This window comes from Phyllobates terribilis, unplaced genomic scaffold (genome assembly GCF_046119375.1).
Source record: "Phyllobates terribilis strain yellow unplaced genomic scaffold, ASM4611937v1 Scaffold_5__5_contigs__length_657084704, whole genome shotgun sequence".
Lineage (NCBI taxonomy): Eukaryota > Metazoa > Chordata > Amphibia > Anura > Dendrobatidae > Phyllobates > Phyllobates terribilis.
Genome location: NW_027362765.1, coordinates 63,987,938 through 64,000,742, shown reverse-complemented (window position 1 = coordinate 64,000,742; position 12,805 = coordinate 63,987,938). Strand labels below are relative to the sequence as shown.

The 12,805-nt window shown below is 47.1% G+C and overlaps 1 protein-coding gene across 1 annotated transcript in view; it reads left to right on the top strand.

Moving 5' to 3' along the window:
- LOC141271971 (uncharacterized) overlaps positions 1-12,805 on the top strand; it is a 352,339-nt gene that overhangs the window by 42,164 nt on the left and 297,370 nt on the right. The gene's annotated exons all lie outside the window — the stretch shown is intronic.

Sequence of the window (12,805 nt, the reverse complement as noted above, 5' to 3'; positions counted from 1 at the left end):
AGAAAATGGACCCCAAAAACTTTTGTGCAATTTCTCCTGAGTACGCCAATACCCCATATGTGGGGAAAATACAGTGTTTGGGCGCACGACAGAGTTCAGAAGGGAAGGAACACTGTGTGACTTTTTGAACGCAAAATCGGCTGCAATCAAGAGTGGACGCCATGTCACGTTTGGAGAGCCCCTGATGTGCCTAAATAGTGGAAACCCCCCACAAATTACCCCACTTTGGAAACTACACCCCTCAAGGATTTTATCAATGGGTATAGTGAACATTTTGAATCCAGAGGTACGACACAGAATTTGATAACATTAGGTCATCATATTGAATAAGTTGTCATTAGTCTTGAGCGCAAGTGCTCGCTACTTGAGTTTGCATCGGGTACTCAGGTATGCACCATGTATCGCGGGTGCTCGAGTGACATGCTCGAGTCCCTGCCCGCATGTTTCACGGTTATTAGACACTCAAAAAAAAAACATGCGGGGATCGCTCATGCATGGCAGGCAATCCCCACAAGATTTTTTTTGGCCGCGAGGTATATGGGGCAGAGACTCGAGCATGTCACTTGAGCACCCGCGATACTCAGTGCATACCCGAGCACCCGATGCAAACTCAAGTAGCGAGCACTTGCTCTCAACACTAGTCGCCATATCGTCATCTTGTTGTTTTTTTTCAAAAGTAAAAAAAAAAAACTCTAATCCCAACCATAAGCCCAACCCTAACCCCAACCCGAACCCTAACACCAACCCCAGCCCTAGCGTTTATTTTTTACGCCGTTCCTCATGCGGTATAAGTGATTAGACGACCTTATTCTTCGGGTCGGTAAGACTACAGAGATACCAGAATCATATCGGGTTTTTATGATTGACAGCTGTCACACACTAAAAGACACATTTTGCAAAATCTAGTTTTTGCATCGCCATATTTTGGGAGCTATAATTTTTCCATATTTTGGCCGACAGAGTCATGTGACAGCTTGTTTTTTGCGGGACAAGTTGACGTTTTTATTGGTAGCGTTTTCGGGCACGTGACATTTTTTGATCGCTTTCTATTCCGATTTTTGGGAGGCAGAATAAACAAAAACCAACAATTCAGGAATTTTTTTTATTCTGCTCCGCGTCTGGTAAAATTGATAAGGCAGCTTTATTCTTCGGGTCAGTACGTTTACAGCGGCACCACATTTATATAGTTTTTCTATGTTTTGGCGCTTTTACACAATAAAAGCTATTTTATAGAAAAAATTATTTTTTTGCATCGCTTTATTCTGAGAGCTATAACTTTTTTATTTTTCGGCTCATGGAGCTGTATGGTGGCTTGTTTTTTGCGGGACGAGATGACGTTTTCAGTGGTACCATTTTTATTTACATCCGTCTTTTTGATCGCGTGTTATTCCATTTTTTTTTGGCAGTATGATGATAAAGCATTGTTTTTTGCTTCGTTTTTTACTTTATTTTTTTACCGTGTTCCCTGAAGGGGTTAACTAGTGGGATAGTTTTATAGGTCAGGTCGTTCCAGATGCGGCGATACCAAATATGTGTACTTTTTATTGTTTGGTTTTTTTTCATAATAATATTTATTGATGGGTACATTATATTTTTATTTTTGGTGGATAATTTTTTTTTGATTTTTTTTTTTTTCACTTTCTGACAGTTTTTTTATTTGTATACTTTGTCCCACTCTGGGACTTTCACTTTTTTTATTCTGATCGCCTGCATGGCATAGGGATGGAGCACCACTAGTCAGCGCTGCACAGTGAGAAGATCGTTTGGTCATGTACTGCGCATGACCAAACGATCTTACTGCTGTCTGGTGACCCAGATGTTGTCATGACGACATCGGGTCGTCATGGCAACATTCGGGAAGCCGCGGCAGACAGCGCTGGAGGCTGGAAGAGGTGGTGAGTATCCCGATCACCTCCCCTTAGCCACCGAAATGCTGCGATCGACTTCGATTGCAGCATTGCGGGGGTTAATGTGCCGGGAGCGGTGCGGGACCGCTCCCTGCACATAGTACCGTGTGTCAGTTGTGACAATCAGCTGACACCCGGCGGCGATCGCGCCCACACAGCCTGTGTGCGCGCGCGATCGCCATTACGTACTAATACGGGTCAGGCTCTTAAGTCCCAGGGCATTAGTACGTCATGGGCTTTAAAGGGGTTAATATCTGGTTGCACACCCTTTGGAATTAATAATAGCAATCAATTGCTTCCTATAACCATCAACAAGCTTCTTACGCCTCTCAACTGGAATTTTGGACCACTCTTCTTTTGCAAACTGCTCCAGGTCTCTCATATTTGAAATTTGAAGGGTGCCTTCTCCTGCTGCAATTTTAACATTTACTTTCTGCACACCTAATATCATGTCTCAAGTGCGGACAATCAAGAGTATATGGTGTCACAACCTCACTCTACAGAGCTCCACATGCAAATATAGTTTATTGTATATACAGTGAACCATCTAGAAACATCTCCCAAGACTTCCAGCTGCAGGGCCGACCCTCTGTAACTCTCCCCTGCAGGGCTGACCCTCTGTAACTCTCCCCTGCCCAGCTGCAGGGCTGACCCTCTGTAACTCTCCCCTGCCCAGCTGCAGGGCTGACCCTCTGTAACTCTCCCCTGCCCAGCTGCAGGGCTGACCCTCTGTAATTCTCCCCTGCCCAGCTGCAGGGCTGACCCTCTGTAACTCTCCCCAGCCCAGCTGCAGGGCTGACCCTCTATAACTCCCCAACTGACCAGCTGCAGGGCTGACCCTCTAACTCTCCAACTGACCAGCTGCAGGGCTGACCCTCTGTAACTCTCCCATGCCCAGCTGCCGGATTGACCCTCTGTAACTCTCCCCTGCCCAGCTGCCGGATTGACCCTCTGTAACTCTCTCCTGCCCAGCTGCAGGGCTGACCCTGTATAACTCTCCCCTGTCCAGCTGCAGGGGCGACCCTCTGTAACTCTCCCCAGCCCAGCTGCAGGGCTGACCCTCTGTAACTCTCCCCTGCCCAGCTGCAGGCCTGACCCTCCGTAACTCTCCCCTGCCCAGCTGCAGGGCTGACTCTCTGTAACTCTCCCCTGCCCAGCTGCAGGGCTGACCCTCTGTAACTTTCCCCTGCCCAGCTGCAGGGCTGACCCTCTGTAACTCTTCCCTGCCCAGCTGCAGGGCTGACCCTCTGTAACTCTCCCCTGCCCAGCTGCCGGATTGACCCTCTGTAACTCTTTCCTGCCCAGCTACAGGGCTGTCCCTCTGTAACTCTCCACTGCCCAGCTGCAGGGCTGACCCTCTGTAACTCTCCCCTGCCCAGCTGCAGGGCTGACCCTCTGTAACTCTCCTGCCCAGCTGCAGGGCTGTCCCTCTGTAACTCTCCCCTGCCCAGCTTCAGGGCTGTGCCTCTGTAACTCTCCTACCCAGCTGCAGGGCTGACCCTCTGTAACTCTCCCATGCCCAGCTGCAGGGCTGACCCTCTGTAACTCTCCTACCCAGCTGCAGGGCTGACCCTCTGTAACTCTCCCATGCCCAGCTGCAGGGCTGACCCTCTGTAACTCTCCCCTGCCCAGCTGCAGGGCTGACCCCCTGTATCTCTCCCCTGTCAGCTGCAGGGCTGACCCCCTGTAACTCTCTCCTGCCCAGCTGCAGGGCTTACCCTCTGTAACTCTCCACTGCCCAGCTGCAGGGCTGACCCTCTGTAACTCTCCCCTGCCCAGCTGCAGGGCTGACCCTCTGTAACTCTCCTGCCCAGCTGCAGGGCTGTCCCTCTGTAACTCTCCCCTGCCCAGCTGCAGGGCTGTGCCTCTGTAACTCTCCTACCCAGCTGCAGGGCTGACCCTCTGTAACTCTCCCCTGCCCAGCTGCAGGGCTGACCCTCTGTAACTCTCCCCTGCCCAGCTGCAGTGCTGACCCTCTGTAATTCTCCTACCCAGCTGCAGGGCTGACCCTCTGTAACTCTCCCATGCCCAGCTGCAGGGCTGACCCTCTGTAACTCTCCCCTGCCCAGCTGCCGGATTGACCCTCTGTAACTCTTTCCTGCCCAGCTACAGGGCTGTCCCTCTGTAACTTTCCCCTGCCCAGCTGCAGGGCTGACCCTCTGTAACTCTCCCCTGCCCAGCTGCAGGATTGACCCTCTGTAACTCTCTCCTGCCCAGCTGCAGGATTGACCCTAATTAACTCTTTCCTGCCCTTCTGCAGGGCTGGCCCTCTGTAACTCTCCCCTGCCCAGCTGCAGGGCTGACCCTCTGTAACTCTCCCCTGCCCAGCTGCAGGGCTGACCCTTTCTGTAACTCTCCCCTGCCCAGCTGCCAGATTGACCCTCTGTAACTCTTTTCTGCCCAGCTACAGGGCTGGCCCTCTGTAACTTTCCCCTGCCCAGCTGAAGGGCTGACCCTCTGTAACTCTCCCCTGCCCAGCTGCAGGATTGACCCTCTGTAACTCTTTCCTGCCCAGCTGCAGGACTGACCCTCTGTAACTCTCCCCTGCCCAGCTGCAGGATTGACCCTCTGTAACTCTCCACTGCCCAGCTGCTGGGCTGACCCTCTGTAACTCTCTCCTGCCCAGCTGCAGGGCTGACCCTCTGTAACTCTTTCCTGCCCGGCTGCAGGGCTGACCCTCTGTAACTCTCTCCTGCCCAGCTGCAGGGCTGACCTTCTGTAACTCTCCCCTGCCCAGCTGCAGGACTGACCCTCTGTAACTCTCTCCTGTCCAGCTGCAGAGCTGACCCTCTGTAACTCTCCTGCCCAGCTGCAGGGCTGTCCCTCTGTAACTCTCCCCTGCCCAGCTGCAGGGCTGTGCCTCTGTAACTCTCCTACCCAGCTGCAGGGCTGACCCTCTGTAACTCTCCCATGCCCAGCTGCAGGGCTGACCCTCTGTAACTCTCCTACCCAGCTGCAGGGCTGACCCTCTGTAACTCTCCCATGCCCAGCTGCAGGGCTGACCCTCTGTAACTCTCCCCTGCCCAGCTGCAGGGCTGACCCCCTGTATCTCTCCCCTGTCAGCTGCAGGGCTGACCCCCTGTAACTCTCTCCTGCCCAGCTGCAGGGCTTACCCTCTGTAACTGTCCACTGCCCAGCTGCAGGGCTGACCCTCTGTAACTCTCCGCTGCCCAGCTGCAGGGCTGACCCTCTGTAACTCTCCCCTGCCCAGTTGCAGGGCTGACCCTCTGTAACTCTCCTGCCCAGCTGCAGGGCTGTCCCTCTGTAACTCTCCCCTGCCCAGCTGCAGGGCTGTGCCTCTGTAACTCTCCTACCCAGCTGCAGGGCTGACCCTCTGTAACTCTCCCCTGCCCAGCTGCAGGGCTGACCCTCTGTAACTCTCCCCTGCCCAGCTGCAGTGCTGACCCTCTGTAATTCTCCTACCCAGCTGCAGGGCTGACCCTCTGTAACTCTCCCATGCCCAGCTGCAGGGCTGACCCTCTGTAACTCTCCCCTGCCCAGCTGCCGGATTGACCCTCTGTAACTCTTTCCTGCCCAGCTACAGGGCTGTCCCTCTGTAACTTTCCCCTGCCCAGCTGCAGGGCTGACCCTCTGTAACTCTCCCCTGCCCAGCTGCAGGATTGACCCTCTGTAACTCTCTCCTGCCCAGCTGCAGGATTGACCCTAATTAACTCTTTCCTGCCCTTCTGCAGGGCTGACCCTCTGTAACTCTCCCCTGCCCAGCTGCAGGGCTGACCCTCTGTAACTCTCCTGCCCAGCTGCAGGGCTGTCCCTCTGTAACTCTCCCCTGCCCAGCTGCAGGGCTGTGCCTCTGTAACTCTCCTACCCAGCTGCAGGGCTGACCCTCTGTAACTCTCCCCTGCCCAGCTGCAGGGCTGACCCTCTGTAACTCTCCCCTGCCCAGCTGCAGTGCTGACCCTCTGTAACTCTCCTACCCAGCTGCAGGGCTGACCCTCTGTAACTCTCCCATGCCCAGCTGCAGGGCTGACCCTCTGTAACTCTCCCCTGCCCAGCTGCAGGGCTGACCCTCTGTAACTCTCCCTTGCCCAGCTGCAGGGCTGACCCCCTGTATCTCTCCCCTGTCAGCTGCAGGGCTGACCCCCTGTAACTCTCTCCTGCCCAGCTGCAGGGCTGACCCTCTGTAATTCTTCCCTGCCCATCTGTAGGATTGACCCTCTGTAACTCTCCCCTGTTCAGCTGCTTACAGTCCTATAACTTTCACATAAGTGACTACAATAAACGATAGCGTTAACCATATCACAGTACTTTGCAACAGTGTCATGTAACTGTATACAGCAGCACCACAGTTAAGCTTTATGTCATACAGTATTTCTGTTCAGGGGGTAGCAGCATTTTACACCAGGAACATGACAGTGAGTTTTCCTTGTTTTCCCGCCTTCACAGTTCTCAGATCTTAGTCTTATAAAGCATCTCTGGGACGAGGTACAATTGGTTGTTCAGATGATATCAGCACCTTCATCTAATTTGCAAGAACCTATCCTGTATGGGCCAGTATTCCTGGGGAACAATCTCAACACCTAGTGGAATCTAAAGTAATGAATTGCTGCAGTTGTGAAGGCCACCGGAGGCCCAAAGTGCTACTAGTTGGATGTCTCTAATAATGTGACCATTTAGTGTTCATCATAGACATGAGATGTTGTCTGGATCATCTCACAATTTTCTTGTTATAGAGATTGCTGGTTCTTAAAAGGAACCAATGGGTTGGATTTTGTTTTATTGTTTTTCAAAATCATTTCACCAAACATCTTCATCTGTCTGTGCCTTGTACAATCTTTGTTTCAGGGTAAAGATCTGCCCCATATTAATACTACAGAGACATATGTGAGGGGTGATGAGTGGTGTAAAGAGGAGATTCCTACAGATAACCGCACAGGTGAGTAGTGACCACTAAATGCCGAGAAGTCACAGATTATTTTCAGTCACTGACCTGTAGAATAATTATAACTAGATGATACATTTTTTGGGGGTTCAGTGGGTAAGATATGCTGAATTCATTAGGATACTTGTGACACTTAGTGAATTTGGCACATCTTCCCAATGGCTCAAGCCTCTGTGCGCCTTGCCACCCTTTCCCTGGACAGTTTCTGGTCAAGGCTGGAATCAAATGTGTCACTGTGTATATACTGTACGTTCACTGTGAAAGAGCCCAATAACCTGCCTAGTAGCAATAGTGGCCATTGCCTCGTTTATCATTTGTTAGTTAATTGTGTGATTGTCCTGACAATTGGCTGGATCAGTAGTGTCAGTTCCTGACAAATTGGTTGCAGCGATGGGATTTCTTCGTGATCTCGCTGACAAATTGGTGAGATGTGGGATGCTTGTCCTGATACTGTGGCTTATGTGTATATGACCAATCTGCTCCAATGTGCTTTGCTCTGTATTAGACTGCTTGTACCTGTCAGAGAATGTATGAGATGGAGTCGCCTAATAAAACTGATTACAGATCCCTTTTATAAGTCTCCTCTGAACATGTAACTGGAACCGATTCATGACAGACACAGTGAAACATGAACCGAGAAGATGACTATAATAGGGAAGTGACATTTTGAAAGGACATAACCTGGTGACCTAACACTGTAATCTCAGTCCCTCTTCTGTGGTTTGTTGTCTTAGTCTGTCAATAATTGAATTGTATTATAGTTTGCATGTAAATGCTATAAAATATATAATAATATAATTCCACTGCAATGTTACTGAAAAATAATAAAAACATTTTTTTTGGCAGATGACTGTACCAGGAGCTCAGAAGGACATCTGATGTTTTCACATTTTTCAGCAAATAATCTTGATATCACACCAAATACTTGTGAAGAACATGCCATTATACCGGACACACCTCAAGACCTTCACAGACACAATCTGTCATCTGATCCTTTTCAACAGGTCATTTTTTCTGCATCATCAAAGACAAATATGCAAAACAAAAGTCACAGAAAGGCTGTTGAACATGAAATAGCTGACATGGGGGAGAAACCATTTTCATGTTCAGAATGTGAGAAATGTTTCAATACTAAGTCAGAATTTGTAATGCATCAGAGAAGTCACACAGCAGAGAAGCCATATTCATGTTCAGAATGTGGGAAATGTTTTAATCGGAAAACAAGTCTTGTTATACATCTGAAAATTCACACAGGGGAGAAGCCATTTTCATGTTCAGAATGTGGAAAACGTTATTATTGGAAATATTCTCTTGTAAAACATCAAAGAAGTCACAGAAGGGATAAGCAATTTTCTTGCTCAGAATGTGGGAAATGTTTCAATACTAAATCATGTCTTGTTACACATCAGAGAATTCACACAGGAGAGAAGCCATATTCATGTTCAGAATGTGGGAAATGTTTTATTCGGAAACCAAGTCTTGTTATACATCTGAGAATTCATACAGGAGAGAAGCCATTTTTATGTTCAGAATGCGGGAAATCTTATTATTCCAAATATTCTCTTGTTAAACATCAGAGAACTCACATAGGGGATAAGAAATTTTCTTGCTCAGAATGTGGGAAATATTTTAACCAAAAAGCACATCTTATTAGACATCAGAAAATTCACACAGGAGATAAGCCTTTTTCATGTTCAGAATGTAGGAAATGTTTTACAGATAAAACACATCTTGTTACACATCAGATAAGTCACACAGCCAACAAGGCGTTTTCGTGCTCTGAATGTGGGAAATTGTTGAAAAAAAAATCAGTTTTAATTAGGCATCTGAGAAATCACACAGGGGAGAAGCCATATTCATGTTCAGAATGTGGGAAATGTTTTAACCAAAAAGCACTGCTTCATAGACATCAGATGAGTCACACAGGAGAGAAACCTTTTTCATGTTTAGAATGTGGGAAACATTTTAACCAAAAACATCATCTTATTAGACATCAGAAAATTCACACAGGAGAGAAGCCTTTTTCATGTTCAGAATGTGGGAAATGTTTTACAGATAAAACAAGTCTTGTTAAACATCAGATAAGTCACACAGACAACAAGGAGTTTTCATGCTCCGAATGTGGGAAATTTTTTAAACGAAAGTCAGTTTTAATTAGGCACCTGAGAATTCATACAGGTCAGAAACCATTTTCATGTTCAGAATGTGGGAAAGGTTACAATACTAAATTAAGACTTATAGTACATCAGAGAACACACACAGGGGAGAAGCCATTTTCGTGATGATATTGAGTGAAATGTTTTAATCAGAAAATAAATCTTGTTACACATTAGGAAAAGCACACAAAAAAGTAGCCATTTTCTATAATTGTTTTATTCGCAAAATATAATAGAAAAAATACAAATTGTATTAACCCCTTTACCCCCGAAGGTTGTTTGCACCTTGATGACCAGACCAATTTTTACAATTCTGACCAGCATCACTTTATGAGGTAATAACTCTGGAACGCTTCAACAGATTCCCCTGATTCTGAGATTGTTTTTTTCGTGACATATTGTACATCATGATAGTGGTAAAATTTCTTTGACATTACTTGTATTTATTTATGAAAAAAATGGAAATTTGGCGAAAATGTTTACATTTTCAAACTTTTGAATTATTATGCAATGAAATCAAGAGAGATATGTCCCACAAAATAGTTAATAAATAACATATATGACAGAAAATACCCAAAAGAGACACTTTTCTAAAAACTGCACCCATCAAGGTACTCAAAACCACATTCAAAAAGTTTATCAACCCTTCAGGTGCTTCACAGGAATTTTTGGAATGTGGAAGAAAACAATGAACATTTAACTTTTTTTCACAAAAACTTTACTTTAGACCCAAATTTTTTTTTATTTTCGCATTGTACCAGGAAAAAAAGGACCTCAAAATTTCTTGTGCAATTTCTCCTGAGCATGCCAATACACCATATGTGGGGGAAAAACACTGTTTGGACGCACGGCAGGGCTTGGAAAGGATGGAGCATCGTTTTAATTTTTGAATGCAAAATTTGCTGGAATAATTAGCGGACTCCTTGTCACATTTGGAGAGCCCTTGATGTGCGTAAACAGTGGACCCACACAAGTGACAACATTTTGGAAACTAGACCCCTCAGGGAACTTATCTAGATGTGTGGTGAGCACCTTGAACCCCCAGATGCTTCACAGTTTATAACATTGAGCCGTGAAAATAAAATTTTCACATTTTTTCCACAAAATGCTCTTTTAGCACCAATTTTTTTATTTTCACAAGGATAACGGGAGAAATTGGAATCCAAAATTTGTTGTGCAATATCTCATGATTATGCAGATTCCCCATATGTGTGGAAAAAACACTGTTTTGGCGCATGGCAGAGAGAGGAAGGGATGAGGAGGTAGTGTGGGAGTGGGAGACGCTGTATGTGCAATTGGAAAGGTATGAGGAGATCCAGGAAAGGGCAAGGTCTTTGACACCAAAGGAAGGGAGGATCTGTAGTAAGAGGCAGTGGTCAACTGTGTCGAAGGCAGAGGACACGTCTAGGAGGAGAAGTATAGAAAATTGTCTGCTAGCTTTGACTGTAAGTAGATCATTCGTAATTTTGGTCAGGGTTGGTTCTGTGGAATTATGGGGATGGAAACCAGATTGTAGTTTGTCGAAGAGTGCGTTAGATGAGATGTGAGAAGAAAGTTCAGTGTGAAGGTGCTGCTCAAGGAGTTTGGAAGCAAATGGGAGCAGTGATATGGAGCGATAGCTTGACATAGCGGTCGGGTCGAGGGAGGGCTTTTTGCGGATGCGTGTGATTGTGGCATGTTTGAAAGCAGAAGGGAAGGTACCAGAATTTAGTGATAGGTTGAAGAGATGGGTTAGGGATGGGATGAGTGTGGGGCTGAGATTGGGGAGGAGGTGCTATGGGATGGGGTTAAGTGCACATGTGGTGAGGTGAGATTTGGAGAGGAGACGAGTAAGCTTTCCTTGGAGCAGGTTTTGGGGTAAGGGCATTGGTCTGGTATACAAAGGGGTTGTGGTGGTTGAGCGATAAAGACTTGCCTTGTTTGGTTGATCTTATTTTTGAAGTGTGTGGCAAAGTCCTCAGCAGAGATGAGGGAGGTCGGAGGGGGCAGTGGTGGGCGGAGGAGGGAGTTAAAAGTGTTGAATAACTGTTTGGGATTATAGGATAAGGAAGTCACAAGGGTGGTGAAGTAGGCCTATTTAGCAGAGGTGACGGCTGATTTGAAAGCGAGTATTGCTTGTTTGAATGCAGTGAAGTCATCTTGCGAATGTGTTTTCTTCCAATGCCGCTCCATGACCCTGGACACTCGCCAAAGTTTTTTAGTGAGGTTGTTGTGCCAGGGTTTTCTATTGATTGGTCGCACTCTGCCATGCACAAGAGGGTGGGACCGAGTCAATAGCTGATGCGAGAGTGGCACTGTCTGTGTCATGGAGTGAAGATATGGACGTCAGTGATAAAATAGAGTCAGAGAGTGTGTGAGTGTCTAGATTAGTACATGAAAGCGTCACTAGAACCACAATCAGTACATTAATACATCACCAGAACCATCATCAGTACAGGAATACATCACGAGAACCACCTTACTTGAATACAAGAACCAAGCTTTGTACACTAATCAATTGCAATATCAAGTCAGCCCCATACACATTTGAATCGCATAAACCTACAACTCCCAGTATGTCCTTACCAATGGTAAGAAGATACTAGGAGACTGCGGACCATATAGGAAAAACAGAACTGATGATACACATGCAAAATAGCAGAAAACATCTTGTCCTGACGCCATAATGACTTTTCACATCCATAGCTCTTTTTTGCAGAGTTACATCATTTCTAGTCTTTGGCCAGCACATCCCAACACTGTGCCCTTAAAAACAAGTGTTATTAAAATGTCCTGTACACAAAAATATCTGTCCATACTGGTCCCTAAATAAGCGTCCTATGTTATATGACCTCCACACTGTCTACCTTAATGATCTGTGATCACTACACTGTCTATAACCGCCACACTATCCGCCCTTATGAACCACAGCCTATACCATGGCTTGGCCCTGTTCACTGTTTTCCCTTACACACTCTACATCTCCACACTGTCCCCCGCCATGCTAACCTCTTTCCGTACTGTGCCCCAATTTTACACTGCCCCCTCTTTATTTTGTGCTCCCTCTTCACGCTATGTCCGCATACTGTCCACCACACTGCTCTCTCCAAGCTGTACCACTCCTCACACGGTATGATGGCCACTACATCATCCAATAAAGTATGCCATTTTTTTAAACTGCGCCCCCCTCAGGTAGGCAGGAGGTAGCACCCTAAGCAGCTGCCTACCCTTCGTCCTGGCCCGGTGTGCTGCTCCAGGCTGTGCTGTGTGTAGACTTAGGCTCCATGCAGGAGGCCTGATGATTGTACCTACAATGGCAGAAATGAGACGCACTGGCTGAGTGGTGGAGCAATATGCTAATTGGTCCCTGTTCCACCATTGTATGCAACTTCTATTTATGTTTTCAGGATGCAGATACAATTGGAATTCTCTTGATGAGCTTCAAGAGGTAGTCACCGGAAATGGTCTTCCAACAATCTTGAAGGAGTTCCCAGAGATGCTTAGCACTTGTTGGCCCTTTTGCCTTCACTCTGCGGTCCAGCTCACCCCAAACCATCTCGATTGGGTTCAGGTCTGGTGACTGTGGAGGCCAGGTCATCTGGCTTAGCACCCCATCACTCTCCTACTTGGTCAAATAGCCCTTACACAGCCTGGAGGTGTGTTTGAGGTCATTGTCCTGTTGGAAAATAAATGATGGTCCAACTAAACGCAAACCGGATGGAATAGCATGCCGCTTCAAGATGCTGTGGTAACCATGCTGGTTCAGTATGCCTACAATTTTGAATAAATCCGCAACAGTGTCACCAGCAAAGCACCCCCACGCCATCACACCTCCTCCTCCATGCTTCACGGTGGGAACCAGG